A 12301-nucleotide genomic window follows, 5' to 3' on the forward strand; every position below is an offset into this window, starting at 1 on the left:
CTTTATTTTTCCTTCTTTTTTGAAAGATGTTTTGCTACGATTAGAATTCTTGGTTGATGGCTTTTTTCCTTTGTCCTTGAAAGATTTTACTCCACTGTTTTTTTGCTTGCATTGTTTCTGATAAGAAGTCTGCTGTTATCTTTTTTTTTTTTTTTTTCCCTCCCCGAAGAGGAAAAAAAGCAAATTTGTTGTTGTTGGTAGAAGGGCATGAAGGGAAGGGCTCTTCACCCTTCCCAACATCTTGCATGGATGGGAGGTTGGGGGCAACAGAAAAGTCAGTAGATGGGGGCGCAGACCCCACTCTGTACAATATAGAGGAATCTGATATAGATAATTGTATAAAAGCCACTTGTCCTCGTTTGTGTCCTCTTGCTGGCTGGCCGGGCTGGGGGACTCTGGGGGACAAAGAAGCTGGGTGGTGGGCCAGGACTCAGGGACACCCCATGGTCCCCATCCTCTGGCTGTCCCCTTGCGGGGTTACTTTGGATCCTTGGTGAGGGCATAGCAGAGCTCCAGTGGTTGGGACACTTTCCAGAACTTCTCATTCAGCAGCTCCAGGGTCAGCGAGCCATTCAGTGTCATGAAAGCTCCACCCCCGGGCGCGATGTAGATGGTATACTGCTTTTCGCTGACACCCTCCAGACTGGGCAAGGCAGGCTCTTCAGAGCAGTCACCTCCTCTGGCACCCCCACCCTCCCCGCCTCCCCCATCAGGTCCTCCAGCGTCAGAGGCGCCCCCTCCAGGCCGTCCTGGCTCCCCTGCCTCTTGCTGATGCCTCCGTTCGAGGGCCGTGCGCAGGGCCAAGTACTTGGAGAGATGGTCCACTGTGGCATTCCCAGTTGTCTTCACATACCTAGTTTGGCAGTATTCTCCCTTCTCCACGAGCAGAGGGTGGGGCCGGAACACGAGCTCAGTTTCTCCACCTGGCTCTGGGGGACTGGAAGCCCCAGGAGGGCTTGGTGGGGGGCAAGGTTCCTCCTCCCAGGGTCCCTCCCTGGTCACCAGAGTCTTCAGAACCGGCACCTCCACCCACCCCACCAGTGCCACCTCCCTCTGTCCCTACACTGCTCCCCCGGTGCCTCCTCTATGGGGTCGCTTGGGAGCAGGGCTTGGGGCACAGTCAGGGGCAGAGTCTGAGCTCACGTCCTCTCCACCCCCCTCTCCCTCCCCCGGTTCTCATTCCTCCTGACTTATTGTTGTGGTCTGATCTGACCCAGGCATCCGCCATCTCACATGCTGGGGCCTGTGCATGGCCTGCATGCGCAGCCCCTCCTCAGTGCTGGAGCTCAGCACCTGCTGGTTGTGCAGGTGGCTGAGGTGGATGAGCACCCTGTCTTGGTGGGCCTCATAGTCCTCCCGGCTGGGGTAGATATTAGAGATCAGAGCATCGAAGTTGGGGTCTGGCCACAGAGACCGCTTGGATACCAGCTTCTTTCCGCAGGTAGGGCACTCCTTGTTCCCGCTGCGCAGGGCCGTGACAGTGCAATCAGAGCAGAATCGGTGGAGGCACTCCTTGGTTGTCATCGTATTCTTTAGCATGTCCAGGCAGATGGGGCACATGACCTCTGAATGCAGCGACCGAGGGGAAACTGCAATCTCTGTGCCATCCATGATGGCTTCCTGGAGGTGTCGATGAGTGGAAAGGCAGTGGGTGGGTTGGGGGGAAAGGGGTTTTAGAAACAAGTGGTCCATGAACTTGGAGTCTTGAGAAATACAGTGAGATGTCAGAATTTGGGTACCTCCCGTTGTCCACTTGAGGAAATTGGGAATTCTAAGAGTAGGAGCTTTGGAATAGGAGGATCTGAGATTTGGTGATAGGCCTAGGGATGGGCATGGCATAGATTTTCCATCTGTGGAAGACTTACTTGGTCAACAGAATTTCTTACAGTGCAGTCCTGGTACTACCTATATAAGAATCCTCTAGGATGCATGTTAAAAATGAAGATTCTAGGGTCCCATCCTATTACTGTATCGCAATGTTACAGGTAGGGGCCAGCGGGAATTCCATTTTTAATAAACTCTGAAGGTGAGTCTTACATGCACTGACCCATCATGCGGAACTGAGGAGCGGCGAAGGTAATTTCAAACTGTTTACTATCTTTCAAATGAAGATAGTAATACTTGCTCTACCTCTCTGGCACATCTGAGGGGTCCGGTGGAGCTCATACAGACTCAGTTCCCACGTTTTGCTTTCATTCTGGGCATTCGTCAGCGTCGTCATGGTGACCGGGCACAGACCCCCGCCACGAGGCCTCCGCCGCCGGGGAGGAGGAGAGGTAGGCAGTCTCCAGCCGTCTGCGCTCCCACCACCACAGCGCCTCTCCCGGTGCCCGGGCTCCCCGGCCGAGTTCACTCGGTCCGCAGCCGCTGCTTAAACAGCAGCTCCCGCCACCGCCGCCGCCATGGCCCGGGCGCTGGGGCCCTAGGTCTGCTGTAATCTTTATCTTACTCTGTATGTATGTATATATATATATATAATTTATATATATATATAATTTATATATATATAATTTATATATATATAATTTATATATATATTTATATATATAATTTATATATATATATAATTAGTTTTTTGGGGATGCTTTTAAGATTTTCTCTTCATCATTGGTTTTGAGCAGTTTGATTATGATGTGCCATGGTGCAGTTTTCTCAATATTTCTTGCCATGGGGTTCATCAAGAGTCTTAGATTTGTGGGTTTAGAGTTTTCATAAAGTTTGGAAAATTTTGGGACATTTCCTCCCAGTTATTTCTCCCCTCCCTACTTTTATTTATTTATTCTTTTATTTATTTCATTTATTAGTATATTAAAAAGTATTAATATCAGGTTCATATATTAGGAAGTATTATTAGTATATTGGAGGGACTCATAGCTTTTGGAAAAGAACTGATATTCTTTTCATTTTTTTAGATTCTTTCTTCTGTTTTATCTTGAGTAGTTCCTATTTCTACTCTTCAAATTCACTAGTCTCTTCTGCTACATGCAATCTGCCATTAATCCCACTAGTTTATTTTTCATCTCAGATGTAGTTTTTATCTAGTTCATTTTGTGTGTGTGTGTGTATAAAATTATATTGTCTGTATATCTTCTTAGCTTCTTGAACATGTGGAATACAAGTAAAATAACTTAATATCCTCTGCTCATTCTAACATCTCTGTGTATTCTGGGTCAGTTCCATCAGTTGATTATTCTTCTCATCCTGGGTTGTTTTCTTGCCTCTTTGTATGCTGAGTAATCTTTGGATGTCTCATATTTGAATTTTACCTTCTTAGCTTCTGGATATTTTTGTATTCCTATAAATTCTTGAGCTTTTTACTGGGATGCAGTTAAATTACTTGAAAACAGTTTAATCATTTCAGGTCTTGCTTTTAGGGTTTGTTGAGTGGATCCATCTAGGGATGACTATTACCTACTGTGAGGCAATACCTTCCTGAGTATTCTATTCAGTGCCCACAGGTATGAGGGATTTTTTGTAGCCCCACTCTTGGGAACAGGTGCTGTTCCCCAGCTTATGTGAGTATCTGGTACTGTTCTCTCATATTCTCTCACATAGTACTTTTTCCTGTCTTGGGAAGTTTCCTTGCAACTATTTATGATCATACTGAAAGAGAACCCTCTCCAGTCTTCGAGGATCTCACTGTATACAGCTCTCTCCTCTTTGGTGCTCTGTCCTGTGGCCTCTAATTACCTTGGTTTCCTTGCACTATCAGCTCATTTTCTCAACTCATGGATTCCACTGGCTCTACCTGGATTCCCTTTCCTCTCACCATGGCCTGGAAACTCTTAAGACATTAAACTGGAGTAGCTGAAGGTATACCTCGTTTGTTTGCCATATGTCAGGAATGACTTTCCTTATCTGATGTTCGTACCTGCTTGAAACAGACAAACAAAAGAACAAAAAAACCCCTGAAACATAAACAACAATTTTCAAGACACTGGACATCAGATGCTGATAATAAGAGGTTCTCTTAAATGAATGAGACTGAAAATTGGCTTCATACAAAGCAACTCGGCCCCCATATTTTTACTTTTTTACATTCAGAGAAGAAATTTATGATCAGTTGATTATTGATTATATCTGAAAAATATCTAATTGTTCTCCAATCTGAATATATTAATGTTTTCAGAAAGAAAATCAGATTAAAATATCTTAGAAAAATAAAATAAAATATCTTAGAAAAAAATAACCTAGTGTTCATTAGGTATAAAAAGTAATGTATAAAAGAAACAAGTACCATATATGTTCATTAAGTAAATAACTTGAAAGTGGTGTAGATTAACTTGGAACGGATATGCCTGGAAATCTGAAAATGTGTAGGAGTCATTGTGAAGTGTAAACTGCCTATAAAAATAAACTAACTTGATATTTGAATATGTTCTTAGGATTTGATGGGCAAAGTTAGCAAGTAATCCTATATACATGTCATTAGACTCTTTATATTCTTTAATTTGTATAAACTATAGTCTTTAATTTGACTCTTACTGATTTAAAAAATTAATTTGACTTCATTGAAATGTTTTATCTTTGTGTATTTATGAAGAAGTGATTTACTGAGCAGATTATTTACATAAACAATATTACTGATTAATTTGCTTAGTAAAACAAGCTGTTTCAAAATATTGTAAGCCATTTTTGCATTAATGTTTCTTTCATTAAGGATTTTATTGCATCCAAAGAATTTTACATGGCTTATAGGACTGAATAAAATGTGGAATAGAACAATTAGTGATAAAACAAGCAACCGAAGAGCCATTACTTAAAGGTAACATTATCAGGTTCCAGAGATGAGCTGATTATAGCTATAAGGCATTGAATTTGATTCTTAGATTTCCTGGCAGCCAAAGTGAAAAGAGAAACATGTTGGGTTACAAGTTTTCAGTGTCCTAGAAAAGAAAGCATACCTTTTTCTTTCTTTCTTTCTTTCTTTTTTTTTTTGGTTAAAACATTGTTTTTTCTGGATTCTAAATTCAATCACAATTTGTATATATATGTATGTTCATATATTATTTAATGTGTCTTTTAGAAGGATCATGCAGTAGAAATAGATTTTGGAGAGAATAGAAAAATAGGCGATTAGTATGTTTGTTAGATCTTTCTAAGATCAAATGTCTACACAATCTAAATTGTTTTCATTCTTTCTTTTTTTTCTATTTGTGTAAATGGCATCGTCATCTCCAGGTTACTAAGACATGAAACTTGCATCTTTGACAATGTGGTAGAAAAAGAAAAATAAATTTACCTTAGTCACATTATCTTCTTCAACCTCTTGTTACCCCTCTCTGGTATTTTACATTTCAGTAATACTGAATGAGACGTCACTTTCTGTGATGCCTGTGCTTTTGCTAATGTTATTTACTGTACTGTCATTAATAACCCATTTCTTTTAACCTTCTTATTAAGAAAGAAAGAATAAGAGGGAGGAAGGAAGGAGGAAGAAAGAAAGAAGTATCAACAACAAAATAATAATCCCACTTAATGGATTTCAAAACTGCAGTCTGGAGCTATAACTACTATAGAAAGGAAGTAGACTTTGTATGAACTCTAAATTGAAAACTTAATATGGTTTGGATGTGTGCATTAATGCATTTTTAGAAAATACCACTATCCATTAATCATGGACCAACCATGAGTTAGGTATACTTCACGTAAGAGCAGTATTACATGAATATGAGTGATAATAAGAATTGTATTCTAGGAAGCCCGCTGGTGCAGTGAGAAAGTAGATCAGATGCTATTAAGAAGGCACCTAATACTATATTATGTAAAATGGCAATTGTATTAAAGAAAAAGCAGGGAAAGAAAATCATACTTATACCTGAAAGCCTTTACTCTTCCTTCAGTCTCAGGGGAAAATCTGTAGAGCTTTGGTGAAGTCTTCTCTTATCATCTGGTAGGTATAGGGACTTTTCCTACTTACTTCTAGTAATTTGGTTATTTATTACAGTGTAATTACTTATTTGCATGCCTGTATCTTAAGCCTTCCGGAGAGTAGAAGCATGTCTCTTCAACCTCATATCCCTAGACTCAGCATAGTGCCTGGCATATGAAAGGCGCTTAGTAAATATTATGTAGTTCATGAATGAATATATTAGGTATGAGGAGAGTGAAGTTGCTCTTCTGTGAGTAACTTCCTTTCAATTAAGAATGGTAGAAAAAACGTTTAAAGTCAGTATTCTGATCAGAAAGAATCCTTGGGTTACCTGAAGGACCTGTGCAAAAAAACTGGCTCAGAATCTAAAATCTGTCCTATGTGAAACAGAAGAACAAAGAAAAACAAAAAAATGGGACATTACATGAAAAATGTTTATGGCATTATGGCAGAGGTTATGAGATAATCTTCACCATTACTGAAAGAAATCTTCATGACCCTATATAACATCTAATTTTTTAAAAACTTATGTCTAGTGAGCACAACAGCATGTCCTCTTTGAAGTATATACCACCCACTCCCCCCTCAATCTAACAGAATAAACTGACTTGTAGACAGACACAGAAGAGAAGGAGATGTGGAGATGGAACAGAATACTGAGTTTGTGGCTCTAATGTGTCACAGCCGCCACAGGAGGCTAATATAAATCTATTTGTATTTTGTACTTTTGCTTTTCCATATGAATTTGAGAATCAGCTTGTTAAATTCTGTGTATAATATTGTTAGGATTTTAAAAATTGTATTGCCTTGAATCTATAGGTTTAATTTAAAGGAGATTGACGTCTATAGTATATCTACAGTTGACCCTAGAACAGCGTGGGTGTTGGGGCACCAACCCTCCACACAGTTGAAAATCAACATGTAACTTATAGTCGGCCGTCCATATCGCTGCTTCTGCCTCCACAGATTCAACCAACTGTGGATTGTGTAGTGCTGTAGTATTTACTATTGAAAAAAATTCATGTATAAGTGGATTCGTGCAGTTCAGACCTGTCTTGTTCAAGGATCAGCTGTATTCTTCCTATCCCAAGGGGTCTCCATTTATTTAATTAGGCTTTCCTTAAAGGTTGTAAATAAAAAAATTTATATTTTTCTCTAAGAAAGATTTGCACATCTTTTTTATGGTCAAGAATAGGTACATTTAGGGACTTCCTTGGTGGTCCAGTGGTTAAGACTCTGTGCTTCCAATGCAGGGGACGCAGGTTCGATCCCTGGTCAGGGAACTAGGATCCCACATGCTGTGCAGTGTGGGCCCCCCCGCAAAAAAAAACAAAAAAGAATAGGTACATTTAAAAAGGATGTTAAATTTAAAAGGGATGACTTCTGTTTGCTGCAGAAGGAGCACATGTGACCACTTCATTAAATGGTGGTTTAGATAAAGATTAGGAGGAAAGAATGTTCATTTGGATAAAAACATTTATAGATCACTACTTTATATCTTATAACAGAATTTGTTCTACATTATTTTGATTCTTCAGTATAAAATGGAAGGCAAATTAAGCAAATATATTTGAAATATTGGGATAAGGAAGACAACTCTTAAAACTCACAGCAAAGTTAGAAATTGTCATGAAAATGATTGGTAAATTTGCCTTTATAAAACATTTTAAATTTCTAATAGTAAAACCCATCATTAACAGAGATAAAAGACGAACAGAACAAACGTTGCAAGAAACACTTGCAACGTTTAAAGAAGTAAATTTCCTTAATTTATGGACTGTTAAAAATTTATGAAATATGGAAAGAGATTCTCTCATACATTACTGGCTGAATCTAAATTAGAGGGCAGTTTGTTAACTGTCAAAAATTTAAATGTACATATGTATATGCTTTGAAACTAGCACTTCCATTTCTTAATATTTTTTCTTTTTTTTTGATAAATTTATTTTATTTTTGGCTGCGTTGGGTCTTTGTGCAGCCTTTCTCTAGTTGTGGTGAGCGGGGATTACTCTTCGTTGCAGTCCACAGGTTTCTCATTGTGGTGGCTTCTCTTGTTGCAGAGCATGGGCTCTGGGTGCGTGGGCTTCAGTAGTTGTGGCACTTGGGCTCAGTAGTTGTAGCTTGCAGGCTCTGGAGTGCAGGCTTAGTAGTTGTGGCACATGGGCTTAGTTGCTCCGCGGCATGTGGGATCTCGCTGGACCAGGGCTCGAACCCGTGTCCCCTGCATTGGCAGGCAGATTCTTAACCACTGCGCCACCAGGGAAGTCCCTCTTAGTATTTTTTCTAAGGAAGTAAGTGGATGAGTGTGTAGGATCACTGCAGTGTTGTTTAGAATAGTGAAAAATTTGAACTAATCTAAATATTATTTGGGGGTTGATTTTAGAATTTAGGTATATTCCTTTAGTTGAACATTATGATTCTCAGGAATTGTTAGCATTCTAATAATTACTTAATAAATAATGGTTCCATCTCTTCATTATCTTTGGAAAGTTTTTAAAGAATAAACATTTTTATAGAAGCAGCTGTCATATATTGGAAATAAGAGTTAATATTTTTGAACATTTATATGTGACAGGTTCTGGACCAAGCATTTCACATGTGTTACCTGACTTAATTTTTTCAACAGACCAGTGTGGCAAATAGTAATTGATCCCCATGGAAACTTGAGTATTAAATGGCTCGTAAGCAGGGTGATATAGTGGGGAAAGTCATAATATCTGTGTTCTGATCTCAGCTGTATTATCTACTTAACACTTTATAGATACTTTGCCTGTCTGTAAAATTAAAATAGTAACATCTCAGGTATTATTGGAAGATTACATGAAAAAAATGCATTTGAAGCACAGAATTTATGGAAGAATTTAAAACATTCAAATTTTAATTGGAACCTTAAAGATGATGAAATTGAATCAGATATTAAGACCTATTCAAAGTCAAGCAAAGTTTGTTTTTAAAAAATAGAGTACAAACCTCTGAATAACTTGATAATGGTCTAGATTCTGTACTTTATTTTCAGTCTTTAACCTATTAAAAATGGGTAAGTTAGAGAGAGACTTATTTAAAAGTTATATTTTGGGAAAGTAAAGAATTGAACGAATGAAAGGAAATGAAATTCATTGTTGGTATTTTATTTTGCATAAACATAAAGAAATCTTTAAATTGCATTGCTTAGGAAAATTATTCTTTGCTTCACCACCCCAAACTAAAGTAGCATAGCTAGTAAAAGGTGTATTTGTGTTACCAAAAATTTGTTGTCATTGTCTGAATTTTTTCAAATCAGTAGCTTCAAGGTTCCCAGTCTTTTTTTTTTTTCCCTTCAGTTGTCCTTAGGGCCTTCTAGAGGCAAGTTGGTTGTTACTGTAAGCTGCTTCTTGTAATCATGCCATTTCTTGTAAATTGTCTTTAAGAAAAATGATTATTCATCTTTGCTTCCATTTATTTCTTTGAAAATCTGAAAATTGTCTTTAAGAAAAATAAGTATTCATCTTTGCTTCTGTTTATTTCTTTAAAAATCTGAAAATAATAGATCTGAGCAACCATTTGAATAACTAACTATATATAGTGCTTTGCTAGGTTTTGGGCAACTGCAAAGGAATAAAGAAGTTGCTGGTATAGTAAGAGAGTCATGTCAAATATGAAACATGTTATGAGTGTTAAAGACAGAGGATCATATATAAATGGGAGGCCTTGGAGAAAGCTTCATGAAGCTGGGTCGTTTGAGGTGTACCTTGAAAGATTATTAGAATTTCAGTAGATAGAAGTAGAAGAAGAGCAGTTTGGGGGAAGGTAATGATAAGAGCACAGCTATGAATGCAGGAATGTTGAAGGCAGTGGTCTTCCAAGCTTTTAAAAAATAAAGATATCAGGCCTCACCCTAGAAATTACGATTTAATGGCAAGGTGAATAGAAAGGATTGAGTATGTGGGAGATAATGTGGGGAGATGATTTATGAGATTTGGTAACCAGGTTTTAATGAGAATTTAGGAAGTAGAGATTATGCCACTTCTCTGACTATATCATTCTACCTTTTGAAATCATGTTTTATTGGTGAATTCATTGCAGGAACAGATTTCTCACTTCCCGTACCAGTATCAAGGCTACTCAGTCTATACATCAAAACCTCTGCATCATTCCTTCCCAGTCAGTACTACTCTTACTCAAAATGTAGCCTGCAGACTGGTGCTAGTTTACCGCCTGTTTATTACAGGTCTGTAACATGTTAAGTGCAGAGATTGAGGTGTTGAGAAGCTTATCTCAATTTGATAATGCTGTGACATCCAATCGTGTGATTAAGGACTTGTCTCGTTGAATAGAGTATAGACCATTCTAGGTGCTTTTCACTTTATTTTCTAGTAATTTATTGTAAGCTTTGGTTTGTGTTGAATTGGAATTTAAAAAATTAAAAAAAACTGTCCCTTTATAGATAATTTGAGAAGCATGGTCTATACAGTGTTTAAAATTAACTTCTCCCATTCTAACTCATTCTGCTTTTATCCTCTGTTGTTTTAAAGTATATTTTCTTTTCCTAGTGTAATAGTATTTACTTCCCCTTACTCATTTTAAAATATGCATATGTTTAACTATTTTCAGTATTCAGAAGGATGCCTTTGAGTTTAGGGATATGAATTGAGAAACTATTTTCTATTTTGGAGGTATAGAACTGAATCCAGAACATTAGTAGTACTGTATTTTGATTGCTTTCCTATTGTCTGACTACTCAATTAAAAAAACAAAGAAGACATTATTTTATATAATAGTTGTATACTAGGAGCTGGCTAATCTTTGGCTCTGTAAAAGTGAAGGTGGTACATTTGCTTGAAGTAAACATCTCTAATTGGTGATATAACAGTTTGTAATTTCTAGATTTAGGAAAAAAATATTTTTTCAGTCTGATTTCCATTAATTCTATTTCTTTTCAGATTAATTCTTTTCAGACTAGCCAAGAAGTTCTAGCTTTCAGATTTAGTTAGTCAGTTAGGGTCTGGCAGATCTCACAAATCGGGATGTCAAGGAGTTGAATATTAGGCTGGCTAAAAGAGATAGATCAGTAAAACAGAAACCTACACCCATTAGTAGTCACTCCCCATTTCCCCTTACTCTCTAACCCTGGCAACCATTAATTTACTTCTATCTCTATGTATTTGACCACTCTAGATGTTTCATATAAATGGAATCACAAAATATGTGGTTTTTGTGTCTGGCTTCTTTCACTTAATGATGTTTTCAAGGTTCATCACTGTTTTAGCATGTAACAGTATCTCTTTTTATGGCTTAATAATAACTATGGATATACAATATTTTATTTATCAGTTGATGGCCATTTGGGTTGTTTCCACTTTTTTACTGTTATGAATAATGATATGAACATTTGTGTGGTCATATGTTTTCAATTCTTGGGTATATACTGTTGTAGGAGTTGAATTGCTGGGTAATATGTTAATTCCATATTTACCTTTTTGAGGAATTGCCAAACCATTTCCAAAGTAGCTGCATAATTTATATTCCACCAGCAATGTATGAAGGCATTGTAATTTCCGAACACTTGTTACTGTCTGTCTTTCTGGGTATAGTCATCATAGTGGATGGGTAGTGGTATCACATTTTGATTTTGATTTGCATTTCCCTGATGGCTAATGAGGTTGAGTATCTTTTCGTGTGCTTATTAACCATTTGTATACCTCCTTTGGAGAAATGTCTATTCAAATCCTTTCCCTATTTTTAATTGGGTTATTGTTTCTTTTGTCAGATATACAATTTGCAAATATTTTCTCTTATTCTGTAGATTGTCTTTTCACTTTTTTTGTAGTGCCCTTTAAGGCAAAACAATTCTGAGTTTTGATGAAGTCCAGTTTATTTTTAATTGTTTCTTGTGAGTTTGGTGTCATATCTAAGAAACAGTTGACTAGTCCAAGATCATGTTTTCTTCTAAGAGTTTTATAGTTTTAGCTTTTACAATTAGGGCTTTGGTCCATTTTGAGTTAATTTTTGTATATGGTATGAGGTAGTGATCCTGCTTCATTCTTTTGCATATTGATATTCAGTTGTCACAGCACCATTTGTTGAAAAAACTGTTTTTCCCCTGTTGAGTTGTCTTAATACCCTTGTTTAAAATCATTTGACCATCAGTGTAAGAGTTTATTTCTGGACTCTCAACTTTATTCCACTCATCTGTATGTTTATCCTTACAGCAGCACCACCCTATCTTGATCGCTGTAATTTGTAGTAAGCTTAGAAACTGGAAAGTGTCAGTTTTCCAGCTTTGTTCTTCTTTTTCTTCTCTTTTTTTCAGTTGACGTATTATGGTATTATTGATACATAACATTATGTTAGTTTCAGGTGTACAACATGATTTGATATTTGTATAGTTGATGTTTGTCACCAGATACATAATTACAACATTTTTCTTTTCTTGTGGTGACAACTTTTAAG

General features: G+C 37.5%; 1 protein-coding gene and 1 pseudogene across 5 annotated transcripts in view; one reads left to right on the forward strand and one right to left on the reverse strand.

Moving 5' to 3' along the window:
• The window catches only part of RALGAPA1 (Ral GTPase activating protein catalytic subunit alpha 1), a 219904-nt gene that overhangs the window by 11182 nt on the left and 196421 nt on the right, over positions 1–12301 (forward strand). The gene's annotated exons all lie outside the window — the stretch shown is intronic.
• On the reverse strand, positions 478–2221 carry LOC117311054 (E3 ubiquitin-protein ligase RING1-like; annotated as a pseudogene).

This window comes from Tursiops truncatus, chromosome 2 (genome assembly GCF_011762595.2).
Source record: "Tursiops truncatus isolate mTurTru1 chromosome 2, mTurTru1.mat.Y, whole genome shotgun sequence".
Taxonomy (NCBI): domain Eukaryota; kingdom Metazoa; phylum Chordata; class Mammalia; order Artiodactyla; family Delphinidae; genus Tursiops; species Tursiops truncatus.